This window comes from Budorcas taxicolor, chromosome 19 (genome assembly GCF_023091745.1).
Source record: "Budorcas taxicolor isolate Tak-1 chromosome 19, Takin1.1, whole genome shotgun sequence".
In the NCBI taxonomy this organism is placed as follows: Eukaryota; Metazoa; Chordata; class Mammalia; order Artiodactyla; family Bovidae; genus Budorcas; species Budorcas taxicolor.
The window spans coordinates 7,991,990-8,005,303 of NC_068928.1; the positions used below are offsets into that span (position 1 = coordinate 7,991,990).

Here is a 13,314-nt window from a genome sequence, read left to right on the forward strand (position 1 = left end):
CGTGTGTGTGTGTGTATGAGTGTGTGGCCACGTGTGTGTGTGTGTGGCATTGTGTGTGTGTGAGTGTATGGCCATGTGTGTGTCCGTGTGTGTGTGATGCTCTGTGTGTGTGTGTGTTAGTGTGTGTGTGTCCGTGTGTGTGTGTCCGTGTGTGTGTGTGGCCGTGTGTGTGTGTGTGTCCGTGTGTGTGTGGCGCTGTGTGTGTGTGTTAGTGTGTGTGTCCGTGTGTGTGTGGCCGTGTGTGTGGCTCTGTGTGTGTGTGTGTGGTCGTGTGTGTGTGTGGTCGTGTGTGTGTGTGGCCGTGTGTGTGTGTGTGGCCGTGTGTGTGTGGCCGTGTGAGTGTGTGTGAGTGTGTGCGCGTGTGAGTGTGTGTCCAGGAGGGCTTATGCGGCGTCCTGTCGGGCAGTGTCTTCGTCTCAGGGCCCCCTGCTTCCTTGGTCCCCCCTGCGTTTGGCGGGGCGTGGGGGTGTGCAGGTGGGGAGGGGTGTGCAGGTGGGGAGGGGTGGGCAGGTGGGGAGGGGTGGGCAGGTGGGGAGGGGTGGGCAGGTGGGGAGGGGTGGGCAGGTGGGGAGGGGTGGGAAGGGGTGTGTTGAGGGAAATGTTTTAGCTGGTCTTATATGTGTTGCTGTCACAGCAGGTAGATATGCCCTGAGAATCCTTCAGAAGGGTTTACCATCGAGTCCCCACCTCAGGTTCAGGACTGCTCTCCTCTCTAAAGCATGTACTCTGTGCTCTACGGGTGGAGCTGGAGGGCAGGACTTTCTTTTTTTTTTTAAAGAAAATACGTCGTGGAAGAAGCTTGCCATCCAGGGTGGTTGGGTGGCCAGCTATTAGAGCTTTAATAATTGAGGAGGCATCTGGGTCCCCGCGTGGAAGGAAGCCCTTCTGGCAGGAATGGTTTTGCTTTTGAAAGAATGTACTCACCTTTAACTGCAAACGGCTGTGACGGGAGTCGTATTTAATTTTAAATTGCCCATGTCCAGCAAGCCTCTGTTACTCTTTAAACAATAAAGTGTTTTTCATCTCCCCGCAGCTGTGTTCTCCGTGTGGGAGCCGGCCTTTTTGTGGGGAGACAGGGCTCCTGGGCCTCTCTCCTCTCCCCCCTTCCCTTTCAGGCTTGCCGGGGTTTCTAGAAAGCGCTGGGTGTGGAGTCCCCCCCATAAACTCTGCAGAGAAGGCGGCTGGGAAGTTTATAGGCAGAGGGGTCAGTCGGTAGTGTCAGCTCCTGGGGTTGAAGGCCTTCCTCTGTGGGCCGAGCCCAGAGGTCGGTTTGTGGCTAAGACCCTTTCAGGAGCCCCTGTCTTTTTCTCTTCACCTCCACCCCCCGGCTCTAAGGGGGCTTGATTTGTCTGTGATAATCAGAAACAGATTTTGGCTTCTGATCCATTATAGATGTGTTTTAGATGGGTGCCAAGCCTTCAGCCACTTAGAGAGCTCGTGAACATGTATTTAGATACGAAAGAAAGAAAGGGGAAAGAAATAGCTTCTTCCCGAGCCCCCAGACCAAAAAAGTCTCCCAACGACCACAGACTGCACCAGCGACAAAGATCATCCAGACCCTGGAGAGGCAGTGGATGGGAGGAGGAGACGGGGCTCCAGAGGCGGCGAGTAGGTGGAGGATGTGGAACTGTTGGACACAGTGGCTGCCCCAGCGGCGTGATCTTTGTGTGTGTGTTGGGGGGTGTTCCCCGAGCCCAGGGGCTCCCAGCCAAGGTGGCAGGTCACTGGGGTCGCATTCACAGTGTGCCTGGCGGGGCCCTGTCCTATTGCGGAGACCCTCGAGTTAGGAAATATCGATCGCTCTCTATTTGTAAACAGTCTTTAAAGGGACGCGGTGCCAACAGCAGCAGGCAGCTTCAGGCGATTAGCGGGTGTTCGGGGTGGCTTTCGCCAGGGAAGCCTGTGGCTGTGATGTTCTGGGTCAGCACGGCCCAACGTTTGTTTTGCCTTTTGGTTCAGAGAACGGGCCTGCGGGTTGAGTGGTGGTGGGGGTGCTGGTTTCTTCTCCTCCTTGCCTGCTTGCCTCTCTTTAATGAAGGTGCTCTGATGGCCCCTCCGGCTCTCCACCCCGGGGTTTGTTCTGGCTGGGAGGTTTAGGGGGGCCCTGGCTTCAGTTGTCCTTAAGGCTCAGCCCTGAGCTGGTCCCTACTCCTGCCCCCAGGGTGTTGCAGTTCAGCTGCTGGCCCAGAGCTCACACTCACGTGTCTCTCACTCCAAACAAAAAATAAACCTGTGTGTTCTAGGCATGTATTTTAGAGGTGTGTATGTGTGTGTTTTCCTCTTGACAGGTTTGTTGCCTACAGCTGTGCAGCCGCAGCTGGCTTTGAAATTTGAAAAATACACATGTTTGTAAATGACTGGGGGTAAAGCTGGTTGAAGGAGGAGATGGGGTAGTGTGGTTTGACTGTAATCATACATAAAAACTCTGACCCCAATTTTTTTTTTTTTGGCTGCTCAACATGGCCTGTGGGATCTTAGTTCCCAGACTAGGGACTGAACCCGTGTCCCGTGTAGTGGAAGCACGGAGTCTTAACCACGGGACTGCCATGGACGCCCCCTGACCCCTAAAGAAAGCATTTAATTAAAATATGGTCAAAGACAGTTATTGGGAATAAGAAAGTTTTAGAGTTTGGGATTCTTGTTTATCTGGGTGAAGGAGTTTTTTGGTCACCATGGAGATGAGAAGAATGGATGGATGGCATCTCCTGCCCCCGCTGTGGGGAGGCAGCTTGGTGGGAGAGGTGGAGAATTAAAACTGCCTCTTTTTTTGCCTTGAGGGGAGGCAACTTGGTAACAATTTTTTGAAGCTGTGAGCTGAGCAGGGATCAGGTTTTGGATTTGTTTCTGCCTTAACTCCTCCCCTTTCTCGGAGCTTCCGTAGGAGGAAGGGAGAGTAGGTTTAGTGCGTAGATTAGCTTCGGTTTCTCAGAAGTTTTTTCTTTCCAGCTTTTAAAAGATGATTTGCTTCCCTCTGCTAGGACTCACCTTTTCAGAGAGGGTTCCTCAATGCGGTTGTCCAGCCCAGCTCAGAGGGTTGCCGGAGGGACCAGAACACACTCTCGTTTTCGAGGTTAGGGAGCAGCAGGCTTTCAGGGGGGTGAGGATGGTTGGGGAGGGGAGCTCTTTGAGTTCAAGGATGCCCCTTTCCTTCTGTCCTAGGAAGAAGGCCTTTGTTCTTTTGCTGTCTTCTTCCAACTGCTTGGAGTAAATACATTGACAAAGCGGCAGGAACCAAACAAATGAGCCAGTAAAGAAGTTTGCAGTAGACAGATGAAGCTTTATTTAGGAGGCTGGGTGGCATTTCTGCATTTTCACATTGAACCGCTGTTCCTCAGTGCTTCTCCTGGTGCTTGCAAATCAGAAAAAAAAAAAAACAACAGCAAACCCACACACCCAACAAGTGGGAGGGGTGGCCTGGCACTTTCCAGGACCAGGGCCGGAAGGAGAGCACGCAGGGCTGTGTGCTGTGAGCAACCTTCAAATACAACCGTTCGGGGAAGAGCCCTACAGTACCTGGGAAAGCCGGCTGTGTTCTGAGCAGTTGTTCTGAGTTCTGCGGTATAGAACTGCATGTCTAAAAACAGTCACAGGGACATCTTCCCGAAGAGGTATTCCTGAGGATTTCTGTGTAAACAGAACCCTGTTTTCCCAGCAAGCATTATTATATTTTTAGAAACATTTTCTTTCCTGATTGCCCATCAGTTAGCAAGGCTGCTAGCACTTTCTGTCAGTCTGCTTTCCTGGACAGGTGCTTGGAAGGGTCAGCGGTTCTAGGTTAGAAAAGATACCGAACGATACTTTCTGTCCAAGGAGGAGTCAGTCCCTGCATGGACACAGTGGGAGGGGACTCCCAATCTGTTCCCTCTCCCCACCTGTGATGAGGACAGGGGAAGGTCCTCTGGTTCGAATCAGCCGGGAGCTTTCTCCCTCTGGCTCCCTTACCCCCTTCTTTCTGCTCTTCTTTTTCTTTATTTTCTCTCTTTCGACTGATACTGAACTCCTTGTTCCGACTGATAGCAAACTCCTTGTCCTGTTGGGGAGAGTAATTTCATGGCGGCCGACAGAACTGGTGACTATAGTTTCACTTTTTTTTTTTTTGTCATTTAAGGAAACAACTTACAAACAGTTCTTTCTTTAAAGACCGAGCAGATTTTAAGTGTTCGGTGGGGGAAAACTCTCAAGGTGACTTGTGGTGATCTGCCCCAACCCCAAAGCTGTGTCCTCGCATTTTCCTTGAGGGTCGCTAATAAGAACTGCTGGCCTAAATCAGCGTCTTTGAGAATCACTGATTCACTAATTGCTCATAATCACGTCCTGGCTTCCCCCTCCTGCTGGGAACACTTTTGTTTTTCGCTGTTCTGCAAGGAATTGGACGGATTTCTGGAGTGTTTAAGAGCCACCCCATAAAAGCGTCTGGCGTGCCACGGTTGCTCGCCGTGCTTCTCAGAGGTGACCGTGCCTGGGTGTCTGGGCCCGTAGACCAGGGGCTGCCAGTGACCTTTCCCAAGGTTGCTCGTCTGATGGAGAGTGGATTCCTCAGCCCACTGTGGGCCTCAACTTAATTTGTTCCTTTCCTAAGGCAAAATGACCTCCCTGTAAACCTGCCCCCCTTCCCCAGAGTGAGCACGCAGAGTTAGGAAGGCGTGTTCCTGGGGGTGGGTGGGCAGCGGGCCGCGTTGGGAAGAGACTCGGGGCTGCTCATTAAAACGCCGAGGTGGGGTGAAGTTCGCCATGAAGTGAGGAGTCCTACAGGGGAGAATGCAGCCACAGAGCGGAGCCGAGAGAGGGGCTGGCCTGGAGAGACTGCAGAGGCCGCTGAAGCAGCGTTTCTCTCAGCATTGGGAATTTAAAGAGGAAAAGAAGGCAGCCCTGTCCATTTGCACGGTCTCTGATAGTGTTCTGCAAATACGTGGTCTCAAAGCCTCTCCTTCTGTCCCCTCCTGTTTCCCTCCCTTCCTTCAGGGCTCCTGAGCTTGAAGCCCTGTCCTCCCCAAGTGTGGGTACTGGATGGTGGCCGGCCCGTCGTCTCTTCCATAAACCCTCTGAGGCCAGCCTGGGGAGGACATTTAAGGACGGGTTTCAGAGAGAGGACCACCGGTGTCCACGGTCCAGGCCTGAGATTTGCCTGGCAGTTGTGGGCAGTGACACATGTTCCCCAGGGCACCTAGCGCGATGCCTGGCATTCAGTAGGTGCCTACTCAGCGCCGATGGTCCAGCCAGGCTGGACCCAGCTGTTGTTGTTGGGAAAGACCAGAGCTTGTGCACGGGTTAGACCTTGCATCAGTCGGTTAACTTTGCTGCTTTGGATGGACTTGCCGCAGCGTGCTGTCTGGGCTTCTGGGCCCCAGAAGTTTCGCCGTGCCCTCCTCTCTTCTCTGCACGGTCCACCCCTCCATCCGGGGGCCTGTCAAATTAGGGCTGACCTCCCAGGCTACTTGAGAAGGTCGGTCGGAGCCCCAGCTTCTCCTGGGTCACGCCTCTTTTCTCTGACCCCTATCTGAGAGGGACTTTCGCCGGACGCTGAGGGACGTCCTAACCATGCAGACCCTCTGCAGCCAGATGACAGATGGCTCGGCTGGTTTCTGATTCCTCCTTGATTTAGCGAGATGGTGGGAGAGGGTGGTGATACAAGAGGTGCCTGTAGGTGTGCCTGCTCAGTCACTTCAGTCGTGGTGGACTCTGACCCCATGGACTGTAGCCCACCGGGCTTCTCTGTCCATGAGATTTTCCTGGCAAGGTCACTGGAGTGGGTTGCCACGCCCCCCTCCAGGGGATCTTCCTGACCCGGGGATCAAACCCACGTCTGCACTGGGGAAGGCCCAGGAGAAGGAGTAGGGGCCATGAGAAGATGGTCTGAGTGTGGGTGTGTAGTTACTTTCAGCGCTCCAGCCCAGCGTTTCTCCGCCTGGGCCCCTGTGGACATTTTCGGGGGGATAGTGCTTTGGGTGTGGTGGGCTGTGGTGGGCATGTCGTAAGATGCTTCACAGCATCCTTGTCTGCTGCCCACTGGATGCCAGGGGCACCCCTTCCCCAGTCGTGACACCTAAGAATGTCTCCTGGGGGACACACCTCTGGTTGAGAATCAGTGGTCGGTGGGGGAAGGACAGGAGAGGTTTGTATGTGTTCCGAGGGTCTGTGGACCTGCACTATGAAATATTCATGGAATTCAAGAGTGGGAAGGCACTCAGGGAAATCCCTTGGGCCGGGCCATGACCCAGGCAGCCCTTTCCATGGTCAAGCGAAAGGGCAGAGAGAAGGCTGCTTCCCCAGGCCGGCCTCCCTGTGGAGCTTTTATGGAGAACTTTTGCAAAGGGACTTTGTACTCGGTTCTCCATTCTCCTGTGTGTCAGGAGTTTGGTTACAAGCTCGAAGTTTGATCTGCCCTCTCGTCCTCTGTACACACGCATTCCTCACTCAGGAGTGGGCCCCTCTGCGTGCACAAAATGGGACTTTTACTTGAAATGAATTCATTAAAAAAAAAAAAAAGTTTCGCCTGCCAGGACTCTGCTGTCCTCTCTTCTCCCCTTTTATTCTTCTCTGTCTCCTGTAAGACGAGCCCTGAAGCGGGTGTCTGGTGAGATGGGTTAGCCTGGGATTTTCCTAGGCCCAGATTAAAGGCAAATTATCAAATGGAAGTTGAAAGTTGCTGCTGTGCTTGTAAAAAAGTCAGTTGTGTGCCATAAAATCCATCACAGCTCCCTTGGTGAGAAGGAGGCGGCTGCGAAATATTTAGTGATGTTAGTTTAGTTTCCAAGGGCTTGGCTGCCATGCTGGAGGAAGGAGCCTGTCGGCACCGGGTACCGCGGTGGTTTCTAGCGTTTGGTCAGCGAGCGAGAGAGAAGCTTGCTGAGTCTGAGCCGTGGGAAGCTCAGAGACGAGACCTGGGTGTTGCCAGCAGGTTGCCAAGCAGTGGCTTTAGATCCTGGGTTTGGGGGAACCAGACGGCTTTATGGGCTGCCCGTGGCGCTTGTGATGTTGCGGTGACTTTTGCCTCCTTTTTATTTAGAACAGAAGGCGCCTGTCCAGTGGATGCGGGGGTCTGGGGATCTGGGCTGGGAGAGGCAGTGTAGCCTGGTGGGTGAAAGCTCAGGTGCAGGGACCAGACTACTTGTCTAGGGATAAAGATGGGACTCTGGTTCGGTTAATTAACTGCTTCCTACCTTAGTTTTCTCATCTGTAAAATGTGTGCGAAGCAGTGCCTTCTGGGGGGTGGTTGAGAGAAATTAATGGAAAGGAAGGGCTGGGCCTGGACCCTGGCAAGGAGTAAAGAGCCTCCTCTTGGTTAAGTTATGAGTGGCATGTTATTCTGGACTGGACGGTCAGCCTTACTCCCGAGGCTTTGTGATAGCGGTTCTCACACTTCACAGTGCAGGATGCTCATGTGGGCCCTGCCCTGGCTGGGTTGAAATCAAGACTGTGGCTGAGGGCCTGGGTGGTGCTGATGTGGTGGGGTTGGGGTGGGGGTCTGCAGAGAACTTTGTGATTTTTTTTTTTTTTTAAGATTTGTTTTCTTTTTGCCTGCCCTAGGTCTCCATGGCTGCTCATGGGCTCTCTCTAGTTGCGGTGGCTGGGGGCTTCTCCTGGTGGTGGCCCCCTTGCGCAGAGCATGGGCCTGAGGGCTTGGTGGTTGTGGCTCGCTGGCCTGGCTGCCCTGAGGCGTGTGGGCTGCTCCTGGTGCGGGGGTTAAATCCATGTCACCTGCATTGGCAGGTGGAGGCCTAGCTGCTGGACCACCAGGGAAGCCTGTTGCTCTTTCTTAACAGCAGAGTTTTGAAGGCACGAGGATCCCCAAGGTCGCCACCAGCACCTGTCTTCAGCTCGGCTTGCCTGGAAGCAGTTCTCCCCACCCCAGGCTGCCTAAATTTCGGTGCTGGGTGGGCATGGTGGGTGTGGGTGGCTACAAGCCTGTCCTCGCTGCCCCTGGACCTGTTGAGTCCTGCCTGCCTGCACTGCGAGCTTCCCAGTTGGCTCAGTGGTGAAGGATCCGCCTGCCAAGGCAGGAGACGCAGGTTTGATCGCTGGGTCGGGAAGGATCCCCTGGAGGAGGAAGTGGCAACCCACTCCAGTATCCTTGCCTGGAGAATCCCATGGCAGAGGGGCCTGGTGGGCTACAGTGCATGGGGTCCCAAAGAGTCAGACACGACTGAGCGACTGAGTGTGCCCACCTGCATTGTCCGAAGGCCAGCACTGGGGGCGGTGAGGTGGCAGGGAGCCCGTCTGCTCTGGCCTTCAACGTGTCCCTGTTTCTGGCTAAGCTGGCGCCCCATGCCCGGTTCTCACTTGCCTGCAAGAACTGTGGGCCTGTTTCAATGGGTAACTGGTATATGTGTGTGCACACGTGCAACAGAAAACATCAAAATGTTTGGGGAGTGTTTAGGGAAAATAGCAAGCAGCAGATTGCCAAGCTTCTCTTTATGTTTCTTTTCCTTGCCTTTTCACTGTGTACACGTCTGATCGGGATCTTGGAGCATTCTGCAATACAGCTCTGCCTTTTCTTATCCCAACTGTTCTTTCTTAACAGTGGAGAGGATACAATTCAGCACCAATGATACTGAGCAATAAATAACCTGGAGAAGATAAATAGCCTTGTGTGGTGGTAAATTAAAGTTGATTTATTACACGTAATATATACAGGTGCTCCTAATGTAATTAAGCAGCGAGGCTTTTAATGCCGCAGAATCTGAAAGAAGACCCAAGAAAATTGGGTCTTAATAAGGCTTATTGAAATAACAGCTAAACACACTGCTTAGTACCATTAGAGGATGCTGAAAGATGGATCGGCTGCTGCTTTTTCTTACGTGCGGCGCTGACGCACCTGACCTATCATCAGCAGGGTACATGCTGGCGTGGTTCTCGCTGCCCTGGACTGGGTCCTGTCGCGCTGCCTGTGTGCTCCGGCCTCACCCCTCTTATGACCGCTGGTCAGGGGGCTGGCCCTTGACCTGGCTTCTCCCAAATGGAGGGCAAGGTTGCCCAGGGTGGTGGAACCCAGGACCCAGCCTCGCTAGCATCTGATTCTCAGAACTGAGGCAGGTGGGACAGGGCTGGTAACTGCACAGACTGAGGCGTCCTCCTCACCACCGGCCAAACACTGCGCTGGAGATGGAGAGACAGGGTTGAAGACGAAGTGCAAGAGCCCCCACGCTCCATGGGGCTGGGAGAATGCTGTGGTGGGGGTGGAGGCAGGAGGACAGAGGAGGAGATGGATCCCTGTGGGGGGTGCACTTATGGGGACCGGCTTGGGGCACCTGAGAGGGCTTCCCTGGTGGCTCAGCTGGCAAAGAATCCACCTGCAAGGCGGGAGACCTGGGTTCGATGCCTGGGTTGGGAAGATCCCCTGGAGAAGGGAACGGCTACCCACTCCAGTATTCTGGCCTGGAGAATTCCATGGACTGTAGAGTTCATGGGGCGGCAAAGAGTCGCACAGGACAGAGCGGCTTTCATTTCACTTCACTTTCAGAGCCCGAGAGAGAGCAGTCAGGCAGCGGCATCTGGGGAAGGGGGCTGGAGAGTGGGGTCAGGGTTTGGGTAGGAGCGGAGGCTGGACAGGTGGTCTGGGGGCAAGAGCAGGAAGGATGTTGCGTTCCATCCAAGATGTGGAACCTGTATCCGAAGCTAGGCTGGAATCCCGAAGGCTTGTGAACGACGGGAGGACCAGAGTTGTCTTTAGAAGGGTTTGAGGGAGACTCCTTACTTAAGAGACCAGGGCCTGGACAGGAGCAGAGGCCAAGTGAGTATGAAAAGGTGGGGGGTGGGAGTCTGAAGCTCCCGCTGCCTCGGGTCTGGTGATCCCAAGGGAGTGGGAGAGGGTCGGGTGTCTGGAGATGGGGTGAGTCAGGGCTGAGCCAGTGCAGGTGTGAGAACTCCCCTGGGGTGCTCATCAGGACCGGAGCTGGGGAGTGCCTCACCCTGGGGTCTGCAGCTGCTGGGGACCCCCGTGTCTGGGTCTGTCACCAGATCCTGCAGGGGTGTCCTTGGTGAGGTGACCCAAGTTGCCTTTGGGGGCATTTGGGCCAGCAGTGATGAAAGAGTTAGCCTTTCCTGTAGCCTTTCGGTCAGTTCCCTGTCGGGGCTTAAGATGTTAGGGAAGTGGAGGAGATGCGAATGTACCCCTGTGCTCTGAGAAAGGACCCCCGTCTTGTAGGCGTGCTCCTCTTTATGCAGGCCCATCAGCCTACAAAAGCTGTGCTGGGGAGAGAGATCATTCCCCGTACCAGAAGTTTCAGAGTAAGAGCCTTTTAGGTAAAGAGCTTGTCTTTTGAACCAAAACGTAGGATGTTTTTTTCTTCGTGGAGGGTCGCGCTTGAGAAACATTCCAACAATTCACTGCTTATCCTCAACGAGATTTAAAAAAAAAAATCCAGCTTCTGGGTCAGCAGTATTGAGCACCTGTGGTTTTCAGAGCTGCTCCTGGTGAATCAGGGTGGGCTTGCTGCAGAGCCTGGGGTGGCAGGTCAAGCTGGGAAGAGGGTGACCCAGTGCCCTAACCTTTGGAAGAAGCTTCACGTGGCCTGTCCCGCTTCCAGCTTGGAGTATGGAGCATCCGAGGGGTATGTGCAGAGCTTGGGGGGCTCCTGGCCCCAGGTGGAGAAGAGGGGGTGGTGTGGGGCCAAGGCTGCTGTGCGTCCTGGGCAGTGAGAGCCCACCTCTGCCTTCCGGCCCCCCGCCCACCCCATCCCCCCAAGCAAGGATATGGCAGTGCTTATGGTACCTTGCCATGTTTGATTACCTGCAGAATTAGAAAGGCCTCACGTATCTGATCGCAGGTTTTTTTCTTAGATGTATGTAGCACATTCTCTGACTGTATAGTCGGTGCTTTTTTTTAAGGGATGTTTGATGTTAGATGTAGATGGATGGGTGATGCATGTTTCCTTTCCTAAGGGCTATTCAGAGGAGCTGAAAGCATTTCCTGCGTCTTCTCAAGCGTGTGTGTCCATGTCTGGTTCTGTGCCTCCCTCCCCAGGGGTGTGGGTAAGGGGGTGGATGGGCCCTACAGATGACCCTCATGAAGGCTCCCTGAGGCAGACTTGCCGCTTTTTATTTATTGTGTTTATTTGGCCATACCCGGTCTTAAGCGGTGTGTGGCAATGTGGGATCTGGTTCCCTGACCAGGAAGCTGGGACCCCTGCTTTGGGGGCGTGGAGTCTTAGCCACTGGACCGCCAGGGAAGTTCCCTTCTTTAAAAAATTGATTTATAGTTGATTTATAGTGTTGCATTAATTTCTGCTGTGCAGCGAAGTGATTCAGGTTCACATATGTGTGCATATGTGTGTGTGTGTGTGCGCACGCGTGCGCCTGTGTATATACCCACATTCTTTCTACTCTTTTCCATTTTGTTCATCCCCGAACACTGAATGCAGTTCCTGCGCTGTAGAGTAGGCCTTCCTGTCCATCCATTCTGGGTGAATAGCTCGCACCCACTGGCCCCACGCTCCTCGGCCGCCTCCCCATGCCGTCCCCCTCGGCAACCACGAGTCTGCTGGCTGTGTTTGCGAGTGTTTCCGCTTCATAGGCACGCTCATTTGTGTCATATTTTAGACTCCACGTATAATGGTGTCTGTGGAAGGGGGTAAATACCATAGATATACGGGGTTTGCCTTTCTTTTTCTGACTTATTTCAGTGAGTGTGATAATATCTCGGCCCATCCATGTCGCTGCATGTGGAATCGTTCTGTTATTTTTTGTGGCTGAGCAGCGTTCCGTGTGCACCACGGCCTCTTTATGCCCTCACCTGTCGGTGGGCACTTGGGCGTCTCCGTGTCTCGGCCGTTGTGAGCAGCACCGCTGTGGAGTCACCTGTGGGTGGACACTTGGGTGTCTCCGTGTCTCACCTGTTGTGGGCAGCGCCGCTGTGCGCTCACCTGTGGGTGGACACTTGGGTGTCTCCGTGTCTCACCTGTTGTGGGCAGCGCCGCTGTGCGCTCACCTGTGGGTGGACACTTGGGTGTCTCCGTGTCTCACCTGTTGTGGGCAGCGCCGCTGTGCGCTCACCTGTGGGTGGACACTTGGGTGTCTCCGTGTCTCGGCTGTTGTGAGCAGCGCTGCACCTGTTGGTGGGCACTTGGGTGTCTCCGTGTCTCGGCTGTCGTGAGCAGCACCGCTGTGCGCTCACCTGTGGGTGGACATTTGGGTGTCTCCATGTCTCGCCTGTTGTGAGCAGCGCCGCTGTGCGCTCACCTGTGGGTGGACATTTGGGCGTCTCCGTGTCTCGGCTGTCGTGAGCAGCGCTGCTGTGCGCTCACCTATGGGTGGACACTTGGGCATCTCCGTGTCTCGGCTGTCCTGAGCAGCGCCGCTGTGTGCTCACCTGTGGGTGGACATTTGGGCGTCTCCGTGTCTCAGCTGTTGTGAGCAGCGCTGCACCTGTTGGTGGGCACTTGGGTGTCTCCGTGTCTCGGCTGTCGTGAGCAGCACCGCTGTGCGCTCACCTGTGGGTGGACATTTGGGCGTCTCCGTGTCTCGGCTGTCGTGAGCAGCGCTGCTGTGCGCTCACCTATGGGTGGACACTTGGGCATCTCCGTGTCTCGGCTGTCCTGAGCAGCGCCGCTGTGTGCTCACCTGTGGGTGGACATTTGGGCGTCTCCGTGTCTCAGCTGTTGTGAGCAGCGCCGCTGTGCGCTCACCTGTGGGTGGACATTTGGGCGTCTCCGTGTCTCAGCTGTTGTGAGCAGCGCCGCTGTGTGCTCACCTGTGGGTGGACACTTGGGTGTCTCCGTGTCTCAGCTGTTGTGAGCAGTGCCGCTGTGCGCTCACCTGTGGGTGGACATTTGGGCGTCTCCCTGTCTCGGCTGTTGTGAGCAGCACTGCGGTGGACACTGGGGCCCTTGTATCTCTTTGGGTTATGGTTTTCTCTGGTTCTTTGCGCAGGAGTGGGGTTGCTGGGCCCCATAGTAACTCTGTTTTTAGTTTTTTTGTGGAACTTCCCTGCTGTCTTCCATAGTGGCTATACCAGCGTACATTCCCAGCAGTGGTGTAGGGGGGTTCCCCTTTCCCCACACCCTCTCCAACATAAATCATACCAATGTTTTCTTAGGTTAGTCTCCAAAGGCAATAGAAGTGAAAGCAAAAATAAACAAATGGGGCCTAATCAAACTTGAAAGCTTTTGCACAGCAAAGGAACCAGAAACAAAACGAAAAGGCAGCCTGTGGTGGGAGAAAATACTTGCAAACGATGTGACTGACAAGGGCTTAATTTCCAAAATATATAAACAGCTCATACAACCCAACTGGGCGGAAGACCTAATAGACGTTTCTTCAGAGCACACCTACAGGTGGCCAGTAGGCCTGTGGAGAGATGCTCGACGTTGCTAGTTA

The 13,314-nt window shown here is 54.3% G+C and overlaps 1 protein-coding gene across 4 annotated transcripts in view; it reads left to right on the forward strand.

Moving 5' to 3' along the window:
* MSI2 (musashi RNA binding protein 2) overlaps positions 1 to 13,314 on the forward strand; it is a 409,668-nt gene that overhangs the window by 25,977 nt on the left and 370,377 nt on the right. The window lies entirely within an intron of this gene.